The sequence below is a fragment of the Rhinopithecus roxellana genome, chromosome 19 (assembly GCF_007565055.1).
Source record: "Rhinopithecus roxellana isolate Shanxi Qingling chromosome 19, ASM756505v1, whole genome shotgun sequence".
In the NCBI taxonomy this organism is placed as follows: domain Eukaryota; kingdom Metazoa; phylum Chordata; class Mammalia; order Primates; family Cercopithecidae; genus Rhinopithecus; species Rhinopithecus roxellana.
Genome location: NC_044567.1, coordinates 45582713 through 45592999, shown reverse-complemented (window position 1 = coordinate 45592999; position 10287 = coordinate 45582713). Strand labels below are relative to the sequence as shown.

The 10287-nt window shown below is 48.0% G+C and overlaps 1 protein-coding gene across 1 annotated transcript in view; it reads left to right on the top strand.

Annotated features, from left to right (window-relative positions):
* LOC115894765 (translation initiation factor IF-2-like) overlaps positions 1-10287 on the top strand; it is a 101848-nt gene that overhangs the window by 90588 nt on the left and 973 nt on the right. The gene's annotated exons all lie outside the window — the stretch shown is intronic.

Below are 10287 nucleotides of genomic sequence, written 5' to 3'. Positions count from 1 at the left end.
CGATCTTTTGACCTTGTGATCCGCCCTCCTCTGCCTCCCAAAGTGCTGGGATTACAGGGATGAGCCCCTGCACCTGGCCAAGGCCTGAACTCTTTCTTATTAGGCTCATCCAAAGTTTAGCTGCTAAAAAACCTTCCTAAAAGCCAATTTAAAATTCTCTGCTAGGCCAGATGCGTTGGCTCATGCCTAAATCCCAGCACTTTGGGAGGCCAGGGCAGGCGGATCATGAGGTCAGGAGTTTGAGACTAGCCTGGCCAATACAGTGAAACCCCGCCTCTACTAAAAATACAAAAATTAGTCAGGCATGGTGGCAGGCGCCTGTAGTCCCAGCTACTCATGAGGCTGAGGCAGAAGAATCGCTTGAACCTGGGAGGCGGAGGTTGCAGTGAGCTGAGATCGAGCCACTGCACTCCAGCCTGGGCAAAAGAGCAACACTCTGTCTCAAAAAAAAAAAAAAAATTTTCTTCTGAAGGGTGAATAAATGCTTCTGTGGATAGAACTTATCCTAGACTAACAAAGCTGTGACTTCTTGGTTTGTGTTTCATTCATTCATTCAATCAATCAATCAATCAATTATTTTGCTAACCTTTAAGGACCCCATTTCAGCTGTGTGGTATAGTAAACTCTGTAACCCTATTTCCAACAATTGCCTTTTGCACACCGAGTTCAAGGCTGAGGTGTCAGGTGATCAGAATTCCAGGCCTGGTTTGACAACAACTTTCTTTGTGAATCCTTCCCTTCTCTGAGCCTCAGTTTCCTTGTTGTAAAATGAAAGAATTCAATTGATAAACATGAAAATGCTCCAGGGATTTTGCCATGAATTTTTTTTTTTTTTTTTTTTTTTTTTTTTGAGACAGAATCTCGCTCTGTCGCCCAGGCTGGAGTGCGGTGGCACAATCTCGGCTCACTGCAACCTCTGCCTCCCGGGGTCAAGCGATTCTCCTACTTCAGCCTCCCGAGTAGCTGAGATTACAGGTGCGTGCCACCATGCCCAGCAAATTTTTGTATTTTTTTTTTTTTTTTTTTTGAGACAGAGTCTCGCTCTGTCGCCCAGGCTGGAGTGCAGTGGCCGGATCTCAGCTCACTGCAAGCTCCGCCTCCCAGGTTCACGCCATTCTCCTGCCTCAGCCTCCTGAGTAGCTGGGACTACAGGCGCCCACCACCTCGCCCGGCTAATTTTTTGTATTTTTTAGTAGAGACGGGGTTTCACCATGTTAGCCAGGATGGTCTCAATCTCCTGACCTCGTGATCCGCCCGTCTCGGCCTCCCAAAGTGCTGGGATTACAGGCTTGAGCCACCGCGCCCGGCCAAATTTTTGTATTTTTAGTAGAGATGGGGTTTCACCGTGCTGGCCTGTCTGGTCTCAAACTCCCGACCTCAAGCAATCTGCCCGCCTCGGCCTCCCAAAGTACTGAGATTACAGGCATGAGTCACCACATCTGGCCTTCTTTTTCTTTGTTTTTAAAGACAGGATCTCACTTTGTCACCCTGGCTGGAGTGCAGTGGTGCAACCGCAGCTCACCACAGCCTTGACCTCCTGGGCTCAATCGATCCTCCTGCCTCATTTTCCTGAGTAGCTGGAACCACAGGCATATGCCACCATGCCTGGCTAATTTTTGTATTTTTTTGTAGAGATGAGGTCTTGTTATGTTTTCCAGGTTGGTCTCAAACTCCTGGGCTCAAGCAGTCCTCCTGTCTCAGCCTCCCAAAGTGTTAGAATTACAGGCATGAGCTACTGTACCTAGTCTATTCTAATTTTTAAAGATTCAATAAAATTCTAATTCTCAATAATATTGTCTGTCTTTGTCTCTCTCTCTCTCACACACACACACAGTTATATGTATATAACATATAGTTAAATATATAGTTATATTTTCATTATCCATTCATCTGTTTGTAGACACTGAGGTTGTTTCCATGTCTTGGCTATTATGGAAAATGCTGCAATGGACATGGGAGTCAAACATCTTTTTCCATCTCTTCACTTTCAGCCTGTGTGTTTCCTTAAAGGGCAGCATATACATTATATCTACATAATGATGTTTTGGTCAATGATGGACCGCATATTAGATGGTAGTCCCATAAGATTATAATTAAATTGAAAAATTCATATCACCTAGTGATGTCATAGCCCTTGTAACATCATAGCACAATTATTTTTCAAATGAACTTGTATAGCTTACATGTACAGTGTTTGTAAAGTCTGCATCATGTACAGTAATGTCCTAGACCTTCATATGCATCACTGCTCACTCACTGACTCACCCAGGGCAACAACCAGTCCTGAAAGCTCTATGGCAAATACCCATACAGATATACAATTTTTTAAAAATCTTTTTATTTTTATTTTATTTTATTTTCGAGTTTCACTCTTGTTGCCCACGCTGGAGTCCAATGGTGCGATCTCGGCTCACTGCAACCTCCACTTCCCGGGTACAAGCAATTCTTCTGCCTCAGTCTCCCGGATTACAGGCACATGCCACCAAGCCCAGCTAATTTTTCTTGTTTTGTGTTTGTTTTTGTTTTGGGACAGAGTTTCACTCTTGTTGAACATCTCCTTTTTAAATGTATTGTTTTCCTAATTTTCGTTGTCTGTGTTCTGCTGTGGCTTGCTGTGCTCCCTTAAAACAATTATTTTGAATTCCTTGTCAGGAAATATTTAGATCTCCACTTCTTTGGGGTTGGTTACTGTAAAACTATTGTGTTCCTTTCATGGTGTCATGCTTCCTCAGTTTTCATGTTGCTTAAAGTCTTACATTACTGTCTTTGTATTTACTTGAAGAAGTCACTTCTTCCTGTCTTTGGTAACTGGCTTTGGGAGGAAAACACCTTCACCAGTTAACCAGGCTCAGGGATTCTGAGGCTATCTCGCACTTTTTCTACGGATGCACCCACTCCACTCCTCTTGTTCGCTCGGGATGGGGGGGATTCTTAAGATGGTATACCTTCTGTTAATACTGCAAAGCCAGGCCAAGCATGGAGAGTCTCCCATTTGTTTTCCTTAGGGGCAGTGCCCTGAAATGCTCATTTGTGTGCCTTCTCCGAGTCCTACGGTGTCAAGCCTGTTGAGTGCGTGTGCTTGCAAACCATCTGTAAAGCCCTACACTTGACGTCCAGGGTACACCTAGAGAGGTCCAGCCATGGGGTGGTGAGAGCGGTGAAGCACATAGAGTATTCGGGGTGCCCATGGGCCAGCTGGAGAGTGTACAGGTAAGGCATCCCAAGCAGCTTGTGGGCAGGCCCTTGATGGAGTCTGTGAAGCAGCTAGTAAGGTATGTGACCCTTTGTTGAGTTTTATACTCTGATTGCTGTGAGTCTCTTGCCTCTGTTCCTTCCTCCACATTCTCCCAGCTACTCGTTCATGTGCATCCCTTCAGTATTCTGGGTGGAATGAAGAAGAGGGAGGACTCTTAGGAAGCATCCTGCACAGCTGGGGAAGCTGAGTGTTCACTCATTATACTTTTACATTTCCCTGTGGGAGTTACTGTGGGCTGAGGGGGTCTGTCGTGTCACTGACCTGTACCACCTATGGGACAGGGGTGATGCAGTGAAACTGTTCTTTTTATTTTCTTCAGTGTTCCTATGTTTAGATTTTTTGCTCCAACGCTGTTCTAGAATTTCTTCCCTGGACTCTCACAAAGGTACATTAATCCATGGATAGTTGTCAAAACCAGGGCACTGTGGAGGAGATGAGATGAATAGGAGTAGGCAACTCCTATTCCACCATCTGGGTCTCTCTGCCTTCTTCATATTTACTGTTATAGACTGATCTCTCCAGCTGGAAAACTCCTGGAGGACTGAACACTTTCTCAAGTACCACCTGAGTGGACAAAACATCAACTACTTTTCCTCTGCTCTCATACCACAGTCAACACAGAAGGCTTCCATGAAATGTGTGGAAACTTATCCCTACCAACAGGCAAGCGATCAGTTCTACATTCAACAGCTTATGGGTGTCCTCCAATTCAATTTCGCCACTACCAACCTGGAGACAGTATCAGATCACACAGATTAAGGGCTCAGTCCCACGAGACTTCCTGTCACTTCTGACGCCAATCACAAGCACCAGGATGTTTTACCTGTGCTTCTGACCTACTGGCTATAAATGGGGGTTCCCATGGCTTCCTCCTTGGGGTTGATTAATTTTCTACAGTGGCTCACAGAACTCAGGGAAACACTTATTTATGCTTACCAGTCTATTGTAAAGGATATTACAAAGGATACAGATAAAATGTTGCACAGGAAAAGGTAAGGGGGAAGAAGGATAGAGCTTCCATGCCCTCCAAGGACGCACTGCCTTGCAGGAACCTCCACATGTTTGGCTCCCCAGAAACTCTCTAAACCCTGTCCTTTGTGGTTGGTATGGAGGCTTCATTATGTAGGCATGATTGACGAGACCATCGACCCACTGGTGATCAGTTTAATTTTCAGCGCCTTTCACCTCCTGGGAGGTGGAGCTGAATGTGCCAATCTTCTAATCCTTCTGGGTCTCTTCAGTGATCAGCACCCATCCTGTGAAGCCACATATGAGCTGCCAGTCATAAGTCAACTCATTAGCATACAGAAAGATAACACTTCGAAGAGTCTAAGGATTTTAGGAGTTGCATGCCAGGAAATGGGGACAAAGACCAACAGTATATTTCACAATATTATACCCTCCCAACCATAGCACCCAGCATATTCCTGAACACAATAGGAAATACCTGATAGATACTCGTTGACTGAAAAAAGAAGCTGAGTCATCCGCAGAGAGAGGTGAGTTGTGGCCGGGTGCGATGGCTCACGCCTATAATCCCAGCACTTTGGGAGGCTGAGGCGGGTGGATCACCTGAGGTCGGGAATTCGAGACCAGCTTGACCAACACGGAGAAACCCCGTCTCTACTAAAAATACAAAAGTAGCCAGGCATGGTGGGGCATGCCTGTAATCCCAGCTACTCAGGAGGCTGAGGCAAGAGAATCACTTGAATCCCGGAGGTGGAGGTTGCGGTGAGCTGAGATCAAGCCATTGCACTCCAGCCTGGGCAACAGGAGGAAAACTCCATCTCAAAAAAAAAGAGTTGCATACACAAAGGAGGCAACCTCATTCTACCAAACTTGAGTGCCTACTTTACCAGGCCATGTGCTGGACAGTGCAAGAATTCAAGAAAAGAGTCCGAATCAGCATCTGCCCACAAGAAAGTCCTGCAAGGTGTAGGAGGAAGTGGAAGCCATAATATGATGCAGGCTAAATACAGTGACCTTCAATTTGTGCCAGACCCTATGCAAGTAGAGACTCAGAACTGGGCAAGTCATTCATGGGCAGAGCACATGCTGTACAGGACAGAAGGCACATAAGTTATTACTATGCAAAGTGATGAATGCTAGTGCTGTGGAAGCACAAAAGTGGGAGAGAAGAAAGGGCCTGAGTGGTAGCATTTGAACTGGGCCTTGAAGGATGTGTAGGAGCTCACCAAGTGGAGAGAATGTGGACAGACACAAAGTAGCCATAGTGTTTGGAGAGAAACAAATGGTTGCATGGCTGATCAAGAGTGACTGTATTGGGCAGTCAGAGGCCTGAGAGCAAAGTTTAGGGACACACAGCAGAGCATCTGGATCTGCCCACTTCCTTGCTGTCTACATTCTTCCCCGACTCTACCATTTGTCTTTCCACCACAAGAGGAGGGCAGGAAGTTGGGGCGGTTGCGTTCTTTCTGCACATCTGAAATGCCCTCTGCTGGTCTGGGCAGCTAAAGAGGTTCCTAGATTAGCAGTTGGACCAGAGGGGGTCAAGGAGAATGAAGGGCACCCTCTAGTGGTCATCTGTGGTACTTTCTCCTTCTCGGGATTCTGGTCCCTCTGACCTCCCAAGAGGGATGGACACACAAGATGTTCACCTCTTTTTTTTTTTTTTTTTTTTTGAGACAGAGTCTCACTCTGTCACCCAGGCTGGAGGGCTGGAGTGCAATGGGGCGATCTCTGCTCACGGCAAGCTCCGCCTCCCGGGTTCACACCATTCTCCTGCCTCAGCCTCCCAAGTAGCTGGGACTACAGGCGCCCGCCACCATGCTCGGCTAATTTTTTGTATTTTTAATAGAGACACGGTTTCACCATGTTAGCCAGGATGGTCTCGATCTCCTGACCTCATGATCCGCCCACCTCGGCCTCCCAAAGTGCTGAGACGACAGGCGTGAGCCACCGCGCCTGACGATGTTCACCTCGTAAAGCCCTAGAGACCATCAGGCTAGAGGACACTCAGAAGGGGTTCTAGTCCACCCCTCATCCCATGACTCAACGTTTTTGTCCACATCCGGGTGGCACCCAGCTTCTGCCATTTTACTTCTTCTGTTTCTTCTCACTCAGTCATCCAAGCCATGTGTAAAATGAGGGTGCTATTCTTTGTACCACTCACAAGTGTCAATTAATCCCCATCATGAGAAAAAAAACTGAAGAAAGGGAAATAATAAAATAGAACATTAATAGATTTTATTACAGTTTTTAAGAAGGTTTTTTTTTTTTTTTTTTTTTTTGAAAGAGTTTCACTTTTATTGCCCAGGTGGAGTTCTATGGCGTGATCTCGGCTCACTGCAACCTCCGCCTCCTGGGTTCAGGCAATTCTCCTACCTCAGCCTCCTGAGTAGCTGGGATTACAAGCATGCACCACCATGACTGGCTAATTTCGTACTTTTAGTAGAGACGGGGTTTCTCCATGTTGGTCAGGCTGGTCTTGAACTCCTGGCATCAGGTGATCTGTCCACCTCGGCCTCCCAAAGTCCTGGGATTACAGGCATAAGCCACAGTGCCCAGCACAAGAACTCATCTTTAAAGAGCTCTGAGAGCAGTATGGGTGGCCAAAGCACTCAGGTGGAACCGGAAGTCATCACTAAGCGACCGTGGCTGCTTTGTTTGTCCCTAACAATAGCCAAGCAGGTGTTGCAGCTCCTCTGTCTCCCACCCCGGCCCCCATGACATTGAGGTAGGGTCTTTCCAGTTCAGATGTAAAAAGGCAAGTGTATAAGTATTTGGGGGTATAGCAGGAGGCAGCCGTCTCTTGTGTATGAAGGGAGTCCCTGCCTACTTCTCCCCATTTCTGGAGGTAAAGATTCCCATGAAAGTTACTTGGAGCACTGGACCCCTAATCCCCAGAACCCATGAATATGTTATTTTACATGGTGAAGGGACTTTGCAGATACGACTAAGGATTTTGAAGTGGGGAAGTCATGCTGGATTATCCACATGGACCCCGTGTAATCACAAGGTCCTTCTGAGAGGGATGCAGGAGAGTCAGGGTCAGTGGCAAGGGACGTGCTGGCAGAGGTGAGAGACTGGGGACATCCGAGGAAGGGCTCTTGAGCCAAGAAATGCAGGCTGTCTCGAGGAGCTGGTAAGGGCTGGGCATTGGATTTTCCCGTGGGACAGGGATGGGGAGACGGCAATGACTTCAGTTCTCACCCTTGAACCTTCTCGCTTCTTCATTCCCAAACATGAGTCCACTAGCCCCATTACCGCTCAACTGACTGGGAGCCACATCAACCACAACTCTTGTGATTTACCAGTTGTAATACTTAAGCATTTTCTGTGGCCTGGCAATTTATTTATTTATTTATTCACTGATTTTTGAGACGGTCTCACCCTGTCACTCAGGCTGGAATGCAGTGGTGCAGTCATGACCCAGTGCAACCTCAAACGCCTGGGCTCAAGGGATCCTCTCACCCAAGCCTCCTAAGTAGCTGGGACCATCGGCATGCACTGCCACGCCTGGCTAATTTTTAAATTTTTTGTAGAGATGGGGGTCTCGCTACATTTCCCAAGCTAGTCTCAAACTCCTGGCCTCAAGAGATTGTACTGCCTCGGCCTCCCAAAATGCTGGGATTACAGACATGAGCCACTGTGCCCGGCCTGGCAATTTAACCCAACTCAGTCATCTCCCCTCTGGATGTTCTCCCCATGACATACTTTTCAGTGGTTTTAAACTATGCTCATACATTTTTTCAGACTCCTTTCATTGAGCCGTGGGAATCTATGTCCCCTCTACTTGAAAGTGGGTTGACGTGACTCACTTATAAACCACAGAATGTAGGGGAAGGAAAGCTGCTTAACTTTTGAGGATAAAAAATTGTACAGCTTTGGGCGGGGCGTGGTGCCTCACGCCTGTAATTCCAGCACTTTGCGAGACTGAGGCGGGTGGATCATGAGGTCACGAGTTCAAGACCAGCCTGGCCAATGGAAGGTCCTCTGAATGAGCTACACCATGGTTGAGCCATTGTGACCCCTGTGACCCACAGGTACAGGCCTCCTGGAGTCACAAAGCCTGGAGCAACAGGAGAACCACTAAAGAATAAGAAACAGTTAGTTCCTGCCTTTACCGATTAACCCACCTTTCAACATTCCACCACTGTGATATCTTCCTGTGCTACCCTAATTAATCAACCTTGTGATATCCTGCCTTGGGACTTCCCCCCTCCTCGTGACTGTGCACCTTGTGACATTCTTTCCCTGCCTTGAAAAACTGCCCCCTAACTGTAACTTTCCACTACCTACCCCAAACCTATAAAACCAGTTCCACTCCTACCACCCTTCGCTGGCCCTTTTCTCGGGCTCAGGCCACTTGCACCCAAGTGAATAAACAGCCTTGTTGCTCACGCTAAGCCTGCTCAGGTGGTCTCTTATACGGACGCACATAACAGTCAAGATGGTGAAACCCTGTCTCTACTAAAAATACAAAAGTTAGCTGGACGTGGTGGCAGGTGCCTGTAATCCCAGCTACTCGGGAAGCTGAGGCAAGAGAATCACTTGAAGCTGATGGGTGGAGGTTTCAGTGAGCCGAGATCAGGCCACTGCACTCCAGCCTGGGCGACAGAGTGAGACTCCATCTCAAAAAAAAAAAAAAAAAAAAAAAAATTGGCCAGACGCGGTGGCTCACACCTGTAATCCCAGCACTTTGGGAGGCCGAGATGGGCGGATCACAAGGTCAGGAGATCGAGACCATCCTGGCTAACACAGTGAAACCCCGTCTCTACTAAAAATACAAAAAATTAGCCGGTCGTGGTGGCGGGCGCCTGTAGTCCCAGCTACCCAGGAGGCTGAGGCAGGAGAATGGGGTGAACCCGGGAGGCAGAGCTTGCAGTGAGCCGAGATCGCCCCACTGCAGTCCAGCCTGGGTGACAGAGCGAGACTCTGTCTCAAAAAAAAAAAAAAAAAAATTTATGAAGCTTCTACGTCGTCCTCTTGAGTCTCCCATTCAGTGGGCCGGGGGAAGCCAGCCACCACATAAGAAGTCCAGCTGCTCTGAGACCCCGCCATGCCGGAGAAGCCACGTAGAGCCCTGGGTTGGTAACCCCAGCTGAGCTACCAGGCCACAGCCCGTGCCAGCCGTGTGAGTGAGCCAGCTTGGACGTCCAGCCCTGTGGGGCCTTCAGATGACATCTGAGCAGCTGCTAGGGAAACGCTGAGTGAGACTGGCTGGGCTCAGGCCTGCCTAAATTCCTGGCCCACAAAATCATGAGCAAACCAAGTGGCTATTTTAAGTCAACAAGATTTGGAGTAACTTGTTAACATCCGTAGTGGCTGGAACAACTTTTTCTCTACCCTCCTGCCCCACTTCCACGCCTCCAGGGGCAAAGCATAACGCCCATTTTGCTGCAAACAGCATAGCTGGTCGGCCTCTCTTTTTTCTTTTTTTTTGGGGGGGGGATGGAGTCTCGCTCTGTCGCTGGAGTGCAGTGGCATGATCTTGGCTCACTGCAACCTCCGCCTCCCGGATTCACACCATTCTCCTGCCTCAGCCTCCCAAGTAGCTGGGACTACAGGCGCCCGCCAACACGCCCGGCTAATTTTTTGTATTTTTAGTAGAGACGGGGTTTCACCGTGTTAGCCAGGATGGTCTCAATCTCCTGACCTCGTGATCCGCCCATCTCGGCCTCCCAAAGTGCTGGGATTACAGGCGTGAGCCACCGCGTCCAGCCCCTGGTTGGCCTCTCTATCACAGCTGAGTGCACCCCTCTTATCTTGCCTTCCCAGGCCTTCACTCCCTCTTCAGTGAAAAGCAACCCTTTCTTTTGAGAAAATGTGCCCCCATTGCCCACCCTCTTTATCAATCACATTGTTTCCAGTCAGAGCTGCCACATTCCTGTTTTCACTCCCCACTGCCACATGGGAATGCAGATGGCCTCCAGGAGGTGAAGAAGGCAGTGAAATAGGTTCTTCCCCAGAGCCTACAGAAAGAACCTGCCTGCCAACACATCTCAGACTGCTGCACTTTGGCACCTCCAGATCTGTAAGAGAATATCAAATGCGTGATTGATATTTTG